Here is a 12253-nt window from a genome sequence, read left to right as displayed (position 1 = left end):
AATAAAACAAAAACAAGCGAACACGAGTGATTTAATTTTAATATAGTAAGTGTATAACAAGGGTAGGCAGGCATTTAGTGATCGCTGGCCAAATTTCAAAAATAAAAATATTTGCGGGTCGCAGTGGTAGTTTTAGTTTTTATTCTCCACTTAAACCTCATAATATTCGGAATCAGTTTCAAATCTTCCGTAAAACTACCGATGATCTTTTTTTTTTCGAGTAGAATCCCAAAAAATCTACTGTAAGTTTTTTTTTAATCGTGGGTCGTAGTTTGCCGACCCCTAATAGGGGTTGACATGACAGGCATTTGGTGATCGCGGGCCAAACTTCAAAAAAAAATATGGCTATTTTTAGTTTTTGTTCTACACTTAAACCTCAGAATATTTAGAATCATTTTCAAATCCTCGTAAAACTTACCTAAAATCTTTTTTTTTTCTTCTAGCTAAAACCTCAAAAAATCTACTGTAAGTTTAATTTTTTTTTAATCTCAGGTCGCAGTTTGCCGACCCCTGGTCTATAACATACATTAATAACAAACTAACATCGATGTAAATTAATTTTTATATATTCAATTTGTTTTGTGTAACGATATAAAAAAAACGTAGATGATTTGTCATGAAAAATTGAATAAGTCTTTGAATTGTTAATTTAAAATCTGATTGTTAGTTTTGTTTATCAAATCTTTATTAATAAGTTATTTTAAGTGAGTAATAAAACAGCACCTTATTAGCTTTATCTAAAAACTAAAAAAAATCCGAGCTTTTATTTAACATAAAAATAGTGTTGAATTTCCTAAAAAAAATAGGTATAAAATAGTTCAAAAATGATAAAGATATCAAAAATCTAAAACAATATGACTCAATCGTTTTTATTATATTTGTTTCAGTGCTATTACTTGTAAGCAATATTTATTTGATTTTTTATATTAAAAATATTTATCGGTTAAACCATTTTTACCTTTTTGTTACTACAAAAAACATCGAACTATTTATTTGAAAAGTAAATTGATGAATACTTTAGTTTCAATTAAAGGTGTCACTTTAAATTTTTTTTTAGATTAACTTAATGTAGAAATATACAAATATTTACAACTAATTTTTGTTAATTAATAACTTTTCTTATTTTCTTTTTATCAAAAATTTTTATTAGATATTTTTGCTTCTTATTATTTGTTTTTACTATCACTGTTATCCCTAACCCATACCCTCGATCGGTAACTTATTTTTTCTTCTATTTTGTGTTTTTAATAGTTTATTTTCTTTTGTTTCTGTTTTTTACTTTAATTTTATATATTTTATAATTTTTACTCTCGTGCAAAAATTACCCTTCGTGCAAAAGCGTCTTGTAGCATATTTGACTCGTTCCTATAATATGTACATAGATTCTCTAATTTTGAAATATTAATATAAACCAAGTACTTTCTAAAAATTAAAAAAAATAACTGAGCAAGACCTAACCGTTTTCAAATACATAATTTTAAATAAAGTTTTTAATAAAATTTTAGAAAAGTGTTCTAGGAAAATCAATGGAAAACTATCAAACTTCTAAGAAATTTATCGAAAAATTTTGTTTGTTAGATGGCGTTAGAGAACAGCTGTATAAGCTTGTGATTCATACTCTTCTTTAACTTAATTTAATATTTATATGTTAAAACTACTGTAACTTTTTTATCAAGCTATAAATTTACTTTTGTAGAACATAGTTTAATGTTTTACATTCTTTATGTTTTTATATATAGTTCACAGCTTTTAATGAAAACTATATGCTGTAGATACTGGACAGTATTAAATTACATGCAGATGTAGTATCCTAGTAGACCAACATAATAGTCAAGATATAAAGGACTTTTCAATAGTTTTTGAAATGCGTAATCTATTTTCTAGCAACTTAAAATATTAAAAACACTTATTTTTTTACAAGTATGAAAAAAGTGGATAAGCACACTAAAAACTAAAAGGTATTAGAAATACTTAATATATGGACATTAAATTGAAGATGATTCAGAACAAGACGATGGCAAGACTAAGTTATTCTTTTGACTGTTTAAATAACTTTGTGTACTTAAAATTCCACTTATTTTTTAATAAATTATCTGATGTTTTTTTAAGTTTAAATAACTTTAGAATTAATTATTATTAAAAAAAATAATAATAAAAAAATTATCAAAAAAAATTCAATCACCAAGCAAAAAAAGTAATTTCTAGGAAAATCTAGGATTTTTCCGAAGTTTTTAAATTTAAAAAATAAGTATTTTTGGAAAAGATAGGTACTAAATAAAAAAAATGCAAAAAAAAACGTTAATTTTTATCAAGAGGCCCCACTACAAAATTAAAACCCCAATTCGATGGAAATTACTGTGAAAAGCAAAAGAACGTTCTTAAGAATAAAAAAAAGTTGCAAGTTAACATCAAAAAAAATTGACAATAATTGGTTTTTAAAGTAAGTGTGTTAACTTGTTTAACACACAGAAACATGTTTCAATGTAATAAAATAAGGATACTGTATAATTTGTTATTATCATTTTAATTTAAACAATTTTATTTTACTTCAAGAGGTCGCAAATTTTTTTTTTACCGAAACCTGGTTGTAAATAAAATATTTAGTTTATACATCTCTATTTAAATAAGCCCTTTACATTTCAGTAAATTAAAAATCATTTTTAGTTAAGACAAATACAGTAGACTACCGCTTAAGTACGCAAATTGAACCCGACCAAAAAGTGCGTACTTAGCACGGGTAGTGCGTACTTTTTGACGACATAGTATAATATGAAATCTAGTTGTTTGTTTTCTTTTTTACAACCAGCCACCAAATAATTAAGCTAAATAAACAAGTCTTTTTATTTTAAATAACATTTAATACATAATTCTAATCAACAAAATTTTTTAATAGATTTTAAAATGATTTATTTTTTCTATAAAAAGTTTCTACAGAATTACATAAAACATACATTTGATACAGAAAGTCAATGTCAGTCAATGATATAAAAAAGAATATTAAGCCATATTTTCCATATTTTGTTTTGTTAAATTGAAAGTAGCAAACTACATTGTGTTTACCAACCATTTTCAAAACATTAATGTGTGTACATTTAATTCAAATTATGACTTAATTATGTTGTATTTGTAGGTTTTTTTTGACTTTGTCATCTAGATTTATTTATTTTAAAGCATTACAGCTCAAATACCAATATTATTTTCTCTTTTCTGCAACCTCTACATAAGTATTTAGTTTATTAACATTTAATTATATGACTGTGACAATCTCAGGCCACTTAGACTACTCAGGATTACTCACCCTGGTTTAAAAGTTGTGAAAGTCTCAGGCTAACTCAGCAGGTTGGCCATTCTACCTGGAAACATAAAATAATCTGAAAAAACTTGATGATTGAAAATTTAGGCAAAAAAACTCGAATTTCTTAAGTTCTAATATAACACCCTTTATTTTGATAAACAAAATGTACATATAACAGCACAGTTAAAAATGTAGATTAAATTGTATTTTTAAAACTTTTATTTTTCTAGTTTCGTTAACATAGTTATTAAAATTTGCTTAGGATTTTAAATGCTGAAATGGGAATGTATTATCCCAAAAAATCTGTGAAAGCAATTATTTAGGTTATTTGTTCATTTAAATTTGATATAAATCTATAAAAAAATAATAGAAAGTATATTAAAAATTTAAGATACTTTTTGTCTTTCTGGATAAGTGCGTACTTAAGGTGGGGTGCGTACCAAAAAAAGTGCGTACTTAAGCGATAGTCTACTGTAACTATATATTATGATAACTTACAAATTTTCAGCAATAAAAGTTTGCTTTTATATACAAAATTTAGCGGCAATTGACGAGTGTTTCAGTAGTGTAGTGGTTATCACGTTCGCCTCACACGCGAAAGGTCCACGGTTCGAGCCCGGGCTGAAATATTTTTGTTACAAATTCACTATTTGTTGGTAAATAACTATCTGGGACATTATGTTTTCATTTGTAATTACTCAATTATTATATACCTTAACTTTAGTTTAAAAGTTTAGTGTACTACAAAAGTAACAACAAAAACATTAGCTTTATTTGAAAGACTAAAACATAAGTTATTTATTTAGAAAACAAAAATTTAAAAAATCCTTTATGATATAGGTAAATTTGTTTAAAAGTCTGATAGAAACACTTAAAGCGGAAAATTTCATAGTTACTAACCACTAACGTATAAAATTATTTTATATATATTTTTCGTAAAATATTTAATTACTGGAAATTTTCAGTAAATTAATAATAATTGTTTGTTGTGGAATTTAAAAGTTCAACGGATTGTTTAAACTGTAGTAGAAAATAGACTTATATAGAAAAAGTTTTTTTTTTGCATTTTTAATTAGCTTATTTAATAAGGTTCTGTCGAACTTTTATATTATATCTCGGTAATTGAAACAATTTAATATGGTAGCTTTTTCTAAAGTTATTTATAGAAATAGTAAAAGAGAAAAATTTACTTTTGACAAATTATTTTCATAACTGTATTTATAATTAAAGTGTAGTTTTATAAAGTGTAGTTTCTTAAGTGAGGGCAAAAAAATAATTCATTCCTTTCTTGTTTATGAATTTCTTTAAAATTAGTGTTACACTTAAAACCAAAAGTACCTAATGTGTATGTTTAAATCGATTGTACAAAAAACCTCGACCCGGGATTGAACCAGGGACCTTCAGATCTTCATTCTGACGCTCTCCCGCCTGGGTTATCGTGGCTTGTGGTACATAACACTTTATAGAGATTATAAACAGTTTTACAAAGTCTGTTTTTGTTTGCATAAGAATCCTACTGTGGTAACTTTTTAAAAATGCTTAACTTTTTTTGCTTTTAAAACTTGGCTTATAACAAAGACTTTTTTTGCCTTTATAACAACAATACATCATTTATAACATTAGCTCAATTCATAAGTGATGTTAATAATTAATACGAAATAAAACTTGCTAAACAAGTATGGTATAAATAATGTAAGTCGTAGTACATAGTTGAAAACGCAGTAATTTTTTTAGAAGTAATTTTTATTAAAAAATTGACTTTTCTGCAAGTAAAGTATAGAAAAATATCTATAAACGTAAGAACTGTACTTTCTTTAATCTGGCTTAAATTATGCTCTTTATTTGTTATTTATTTTAATAGCTATACACTAAAGTTCAAGTAATATTTTAATTTATAAATAATTGTTTTAAACAGTAAATCTCATGGTCATCCTAAACAAAGTTGAGATGCTTCGCACCACCAGTAGTAAATAATTAACTTTACCACACGACCATCAACAACAGTATCCAAGAAAGTCTACGACCGGTTTCGTCCTTATTAATTTTTGACGTGCAAACCAAAGTAGAAAGTACTATTATGTTATTCAATGTGACAAAAATATTTTTAAATGAACCTTTATACTTTACTTATTTAGTTTTACTCTAGTAGAGTTAAACCGTAAAAAATTATAAAATATAATAATTAAAATGAACATTTTTTTAAATATTTCACACTGACGAATTGTGGGTAACTAATAAAATATTTTAAGTTATTATTCAGTACTTTTTAATGAATCATAGTGATAAAAATTAAACAGTTGGGATGCAAATTAAAAGGAGGTTTTAGTTTCGTTCAAGTACAGTTAAACAACACAATACTATTAAATGTCACATTTATTAAAAACATTTACTCAAACTGATTTGGTTTAATTAAAGAAAATATTATTATATATTAGCAACAACTTTAAAAGCATAAATGTTTTTATTTGTTACTATACAGGGTTGTCACTGAATTTTGGCAAATTTTCTCAAGATTTTAAAAACTTCTTCCAAGTTTTTTAAGGTACTTGTTTTGAGGCTTTAAATTAAAAGAATTTGAAATTTTTCTACTTGACATGTAAACATTGTTCAAAATTCCAGGTTTTTCCAGATTTTTTTCAAAATTTCTCAAATTCAAATTTTTTTTTCAGGTTTTTTTGCCTAAATTGTCAAATTTCAGGTTTTTCCAGGTTACAAGGTAAAGTAGCACCCCTTTAATATAGCTTAAGAAATTTAAACCTACAACTAAACAAAATAAATATCATAAACTATAGTGACATGTAAAGGAAGCTTGTTAAAATTCATTAAAAAGCATATGAAAGAAAAACACAAACTGCTAAGACTAAATCAAACCAATATTTAATAACTAGTATATTCCTAACTTTTAGTAAGAACAAACAAACCAAAAACAAGGAGGTTTCCGTTTAAAAATAATTTTTTAACGATCCTTCTGTCGTGAAAATCAACTCCTGCATGATGAATTGCAATTCCCAATAGTTTTCAAAGACTTCATATCATAAAAAGTAATAAAAGTATAATTGCAGAAAGTTAAATAAAGTCTGAAATTGTATTTGTTAACCGATTTATCTATAGCATGAATGAAACGTACAGACTGGTAACATTGAGAAAAGTTGTGTTGAGATATCCGAAGCACAACTACAAACTGCCAAATTCAAATTTGACATCAATCTAAACTATAAGCTAGTGAATGTCATTCAAACATATTCGGAAGACCAACCACTTTAATTGTTAGTATAAATTGAAAACTAATAATTAATTTTCAATACACATTTACTTAAATTAATAGTTTTTATAAAAGTATATAGACTTATACAAACTGAATAATGATGTTTTATTTAAATGTCGTTAAGAAAGCACATAGTATTTATTAGTATAAAAATAAACATTAAACTAAAGAGTATAGTTTATATTTTATCAATTTGATAAAAAATTGTTAAATTTTGCTATTAAGCTTAGTTGTATTCACTTTAAGTTTACTAAAACATTTGTTTATATTAAAGGTAATAATTGTTTGAATAACATTGCCTTTAATTGATGATAAACTGAGCAATAATTCTACAATTAATATATAGCATAATCAAGTAAAAAATCTGAATTAAAAATAAAACAAATTAAAAATATTGAAGATAAAACATTAAATTAAATTTTAACTTTCAAAACTACCAAAAAATTGATGTACACAGTTTAATGATATATAACAGTTAAGATTTTGCATTTTATAGCTTCAAAACTTCAAAGTTATGCTAAAGTGACGTAATAATCACTTTTATATACGTAATAATTAAAATTTTAAGCGTCAGCCTGGCTAGCTCAGTCGGTAGAGCGTTGGGCCTTTAATCCAACGGTCAGGGGTTCAAGTCCCCTGTCAGGCTTCGTTTTTCTCTCTTAAAATGATGACTAGTTTAACTATTACTCAAATGTTATTAAATATACATTATTGCTCTCATTGCTAGTTATATATATTTTATTAATTCATGATATTAGCTACGCTTATGATTAAATATAAATTGTATAATATATTTAATTTGTAATAGTAAATAGATAACCTAACTCTTTTGTATTTAAATGTAGTTATGCTGGTAAATTTGTGATAGATAATTTCTTTTTACAAAATATTTTTTTGTTTTATAACATATTAGATTTATAAAAAATAAGCCAATTTTTTAAATATATTTTGTATTGGAAATAGGTTATAAAACAAAATGCAGTAGGTAAAAATAAATCTTTTGGCTGTAACTACAAAATAGTCAACTTCTTAAAAATTAAAATACTAGCTATTAGTTAACTTTTAATCTCAGTTTAACTTGTTTAGCTATTTTTAATATTTATATTTACTAATTAAAATAAGTAGAAAATAAGCAAGTATCTTTTAGTTTTGTAAAGTAATATTATAATTTATTTTCAAATTTTTAATTTAAAAAAAATCACACATAATTTTGAATTAAATGTTTTAGTGTTGAAAGTCTACAAGAATTTTATCAGTTTTGAAAGATTTATTTGATTAAATACAAGCATAGTTAAATGTGATAACACATATTCAATTTTTAATATGTAATTTATTACATTAAAGAATTAAATAGCTAACAAAGTTTAGATATATATATATATATATATATATATATATATATATACATTAAATTACAAAAGTGTATTATTTATGTTTGATCTTAAATTAGTTACTTCAACAAGAAAACGGGTTGTGAAACATCATTAATTTCGAACCATAGCATAAGTGTAATAAAATTAAGTTAAATTTAAGACTTCACAACTATATATGTGGTAATTATAAAAAACAATATTTTATCAAAATAATTGTTGATGGTGTTATTACGTCATAATACGCTAGTCAGAATTATAATCCTTAATAATGCGTTTTGAACGTGTGGCCGGTTAGCTCAGTTGGTTAGAGCGTCGTGCTAATAACGCGAATGTCGCGGGTTCGATCCCCGTACTGGCCACATCTCATCCTCGTTAGTATAGTGGTGAGTATTCCCGCCTGTCACGCGGGCGACCGGGGTTCGATTCCCCGACGGGGAGACTTTTAGCCTACTAATTTCATTAAAGTTGGTTATGTTGTCCATTAATTAGTGAAGTACAACAATTATAATTTTTGTAACTCATATAAAAAAAATTTCAGTTTTTAAATGATATTTAACACGTTGAAGTATTACAGTAAAAAACAACTTTAGTTGATAAAGAAAATAATGAGTCATCACCATAAGTCTTCGTGGCGCAATCGGTTAGCGCGTTCGACTGTTAACCGAAAGGTTGGTGGTTCGAGCCCACCCGAGGACGTTCTTTTGTCTATTTAGTTTTGAAGCATAAGTAAAGTTTTTACACTGAGTGTCTTTTTGTACTTCATCATTTTTTCAATACTATGTAGTTAGTTATATAGCTCAAACATCTAACTCTTTACATTGAGTTTTTGTTTTGTCACTGATAAAGAAACATTCTTATTATTTAATCTTCAAAAGTTTCTTTTTAAAATAACTTTTTACCTTCAGTTTCATCTAAATAATAACTTGATTAAAAAGATGATACACCAAGATAAGTTAAACCGTTTTAGCCCTGGACCTTAAATATTAATAAGTTTTCATATGCAAAATTTAAGTTGTAAATAATAATTTATACTTAATAAAAAGGTATACCCTGGTATCTACCTTTTATCAAGTATACTCAGGGTTGCCACAAAACCTGGAAAAACATAGAACTTGAGAATTTAGGCTAAAATAACATGGAAAAACCTGAAATTTTAAACAGTTTTTACATGTAAAATAATAAAATTTTGATTTGACACAAAAAGTATTTCATGTAGATCAGTGGTTCTAAACCTGTAAAAATTTACTCTTTGGGGTTAATTAACTTGTTTTAGGAGGCAAAATTTCTTAACTACAAGTTGTGTAAATAAATGTTTTTTAATCGTCGTTTTAATTATAAGTTACTATTTAACTGTAATTCTTAAAGTTAAATAAACATTTTAATTTTTACAATTTTTAATATTTTTAAGCTTTAAGTTCAAAAAACCTAGTTTTTTCTCAAAATTAAACACTATTTTGTATATTTTGTATATATGCGGTAAATTTGGTAATAACTTTCTAAACAGGATTAAAACATAAAAAAAAATTAAAAACCGCTGATAAAAATAAACATTTTCCTTATCATTATATAAAGTTTATTAAAAATCACATTTAAAATAGTTTCACAGATCACTTTCAATGCTTCTGACAAACACAAAACAATCATCAACATATCTCAAATAACCAACCAAATAACAAAAACTCAATGTAAAGAATTAGATGTTTGAACTAACTAACTACATACTACTGTAAAAATGACGAAGTACAAAAAGACACTCAATGTGAAATTTTAACTTATGCTTCAAAACTAAATAAACAAAACAACGTCCTCGGGTGGGCTCGAACCACCAACCTTTCGATTAACAGTCGAACGCGCTAACCGATTGCGCCACGAAGACTTATGGTGATGACTCATTATTTTCTTTATCAACTAAAGTTGTTTTTTACTGTAATACTTCAACGTGTTAAATATCATTTAAAAACTGAAATTTTTTTTATATGAGTTACAAAAATTATAATTGTTGTACTTCACTAATTAATGGACAACATAACCAACTTTAATGAAATTAGTAGGCTAAAAGTCTCCCCGTCGGGGAATCGAACCCCGGTCGCCCGCGTGACAGGCGGGAATACTCACCACTATACTAACGAGGATGAGATGTGGCCAGTACGGGGATCGAACCCGCGACATTCGCGTTATTAGCACGACGCTCTAACCAACTGAGCTAACCGGCCACACGTTCAAAACGCATTATTAAGGATTATAATTCTGACTAGCGTATTATGACGTAATGACACCATCAACAATTATTTTGATAAAATATTGTTTTTTATAATTACCACATATATAGTTGTGAAGTCTTAAATTTAACTTAATTTTATTACACTTATGCTATGGTTCGAAATTAATGATGTTTCACAACCCGTTTTCTTGTTGAAGTAAATAATCTAAAATCAAACATTAATAATACACTTAAGTAATTTAGTTTATATTTAAACAATTAGGACTTTAATTTCGAGCTAGTTTAATATAGTTACAAACTTATTCCTAAGTTATGAATAAAACACACTTTGAATAAATGCAATTTACTTTATTTTCAATAATAATTCTTAGTTCTGAAGAAAGAAACTATTAAATCACGACACAAATAAAATCTATCAAAATTATTAACAATCGTAAAGTTATATAAAATACTAACATCAACTCCGCGAGTAGACGTTTTCTTTATTCTCGAAAATTGAAGTAAAACGTTGAACTTAATCGTAACTAGATCGTACCGCGAAATAACTTTGCAACCAACTTTTACGCGTATTTGAAAGACAAACGCCGATATATACTCGTCGGAATGAAATTAACTCCTTAAAATAATAAAAATGTTTGTTTTTAAATACTGGAAGTACGTCACGAAATCTGCGTAAAACAGTTTACAACATCCGCTTTAAAATACGAAAATGAGATGTTAATATCATTACATTGTTTCTTTTTAAATTTTCAATTTTAACGTTTAAAGCCTGGTTTTAAATAATTTAAATCCTTAAAACCCTACTTAACTTTAAACTTTTTTATAATTTTTAAAAGGCCGCGTCAAAAAAAAAAGTAAAAAAAAGAAACTGAATAACTTATTATCTCAAAAAATACATAATTTACAAAAACTTAGATAAAACACAACATGAAGACAAAGTTCAATGATAGTCATTTAGTTGGCTTCTTTTCTTCGGGGTTCTTGTCCTTGGGCTTGTTGTCCTCGGTCTTGTTGTATTCCGGCATTTCTCTTCCGTTTTCTTCTACGGTGGTTTATTTAGCAGGAAAGAATTGTTTTAATTCGCTTGTTCTTCTCTAAACTTCAAATTCAAAAATTCATCGAAGTCACTTGTTGACATAGAAAAAATTCATCTTTTCATTGTCCATCATTATAGTATTCATTTCAAAAATACGCGGCTCAAAAAAAAAAGTTGAGATATTCTTTCAAGAAAGTTTAGTAAAAACTACTATGTTATTATGCCACAAGACAATAACGAAACTGTCAGTATTTACTTTCAAACCCATTATTTTATACAAAACAAAAAATTTAAGCATTTAAAGATGCATTAAAAGAAAATTAATAGTTTAAAAAACATGAAAAACTTTAATTTTGTTTTTAACTTAGAAAAACATATGTTCTTAATATTCAACTCGCAAACTTTAATAAACAAAACAGAAAACATTTTCTTTAAAATATTTTACAAAACAATAAGTAGTATTTTCATGCACAAACTTTTAAAGGATTCAAGTATATAATATTTCTATTAAAGCAACACAAAACTTAAGCATTATAGAAATTTATAAAGAGAAAAATTTAGCGAGTGCTTTTTTTCGATCGTTAACAGTCAAAACTAAATGGGAGTTAAAAGTACTTTTAAATTCAAAATTCATAGGAAAAATTTATCACGAGTCGAATTTGAAAGCTTTAAACTTGAACTTGATTATTTTACGAGCAAAAAATCTGATAAATCAGTTTTGTTTTAAAGTTAGAGTAAAATGTAGTTACTAAAATTTCAATATAAAAATAGGCTTATAAAACTTTTTTATTATATAGTTGTTACGTCTTAGCTTTTGATTAATAGTTCAATTACTAAACTGTAATTTGAAATATAAAAAACTTTATAACACATCATTTAAAGTAAAAAAGCTATAAACTTTTACAATTCAGAAATTTTATCAGAAAAGAACACAAAATAAATAGACTTAATAGTTTCTTTCAGTTTAAATTCTTAAAAATATTATCTGAGTTTGAATAAATTTAAAATAGATTTTCATGTTAATAAAAAGTTACAACTTTTTACCTTTATTAAAGTCTGTTTC

General features: G+C 25.8%; 6 non-coding genes across 6 annotated transcripts; 3 read left to right on the top strand and 3 right to left on the bottom strand.

Annotated features, from left to right (window-relative positions):
* The first annotated feature begins 3851 nt into the window (after nt 1-3851).
* On the top strand, nt 3852-3924 carry Trnav-cac (transfer RNA valine (anticodon CAC)). Its single transcript has one exon. It is a non-coding gene; the product is annotated as a tRNA-Val (tRNA).
* Nucleotides 3925-8218: 4294 nt separating this feature from the next.
* On the top strand, nt 8219-8292 carry Trnai-aau (transfer RNA isoleucine (anticodon AAU)). Its single transcript has one exon. It is a non-coding gene; the product is annotated as a tRNA-Ile (tRNA).
* A 7-nt stretch (nt 8293-8299) lies between these two features.
* Nucleotides 8300-8371, top strand: Trnad-guc (transfer RNA aspartic acid (anticodon GUC)). Its single transcript has one exon. It is a non-coding gene; the product is annotated as a tRNA-Asp (tRNA).
* Nucleotides 8372-9735: 1364 nt separating this feature from the next.
* Trnan-guu (transfer RNA asparagine (anticodon GUU)) lies at nt 9736-9809 on the bottom strand. Its single transcript has one exon. It is a non-coding gene; the product is annotated as a tRNA-Asn (tRNA).
* Nucleotides 9810-9993: 184 nt separating this feature from the next.
* Nucleotides 9994-10065, bottom strand: Trnad-guc (transfer RNA aspartic acid (anticodon GUC)). Its single transcript has one exon. It is a non-coding gene; the product is annotated as a tRNA-Asp (tRNA).
* A 7-nt stretch (nt 10066-10072) lies between these two features.
* Nucleotides 10073-10146, bottom strand: Trnai-aau (transfer RNA isoleucine (anticodon AAU)). The gene has a single exon. It is a non-coding gene; the product is annotated as a tRNA-Ile (tRNA).
* Nucleotides 10147-12253: the final 2107 nt, after the last annotated feature.

Source organism: Thalia democratica, chromosome 6, assembly GCF_965202585.1.
Source record: "Thalia democratica chromosome 6, ktThaDemo2.hap1.1, whole genome shotgun sequence".
Lineage (NCBI taxonomy): Eukaryota > Metazoa > Chordata > Thaliacea > Salpida > Salpidae > Thalia > Thalia democratica.
Note: the sequence above shows the minus strand (reverse complement) of the source record. Positions and strands in the feature narration are given on the sequence as shown.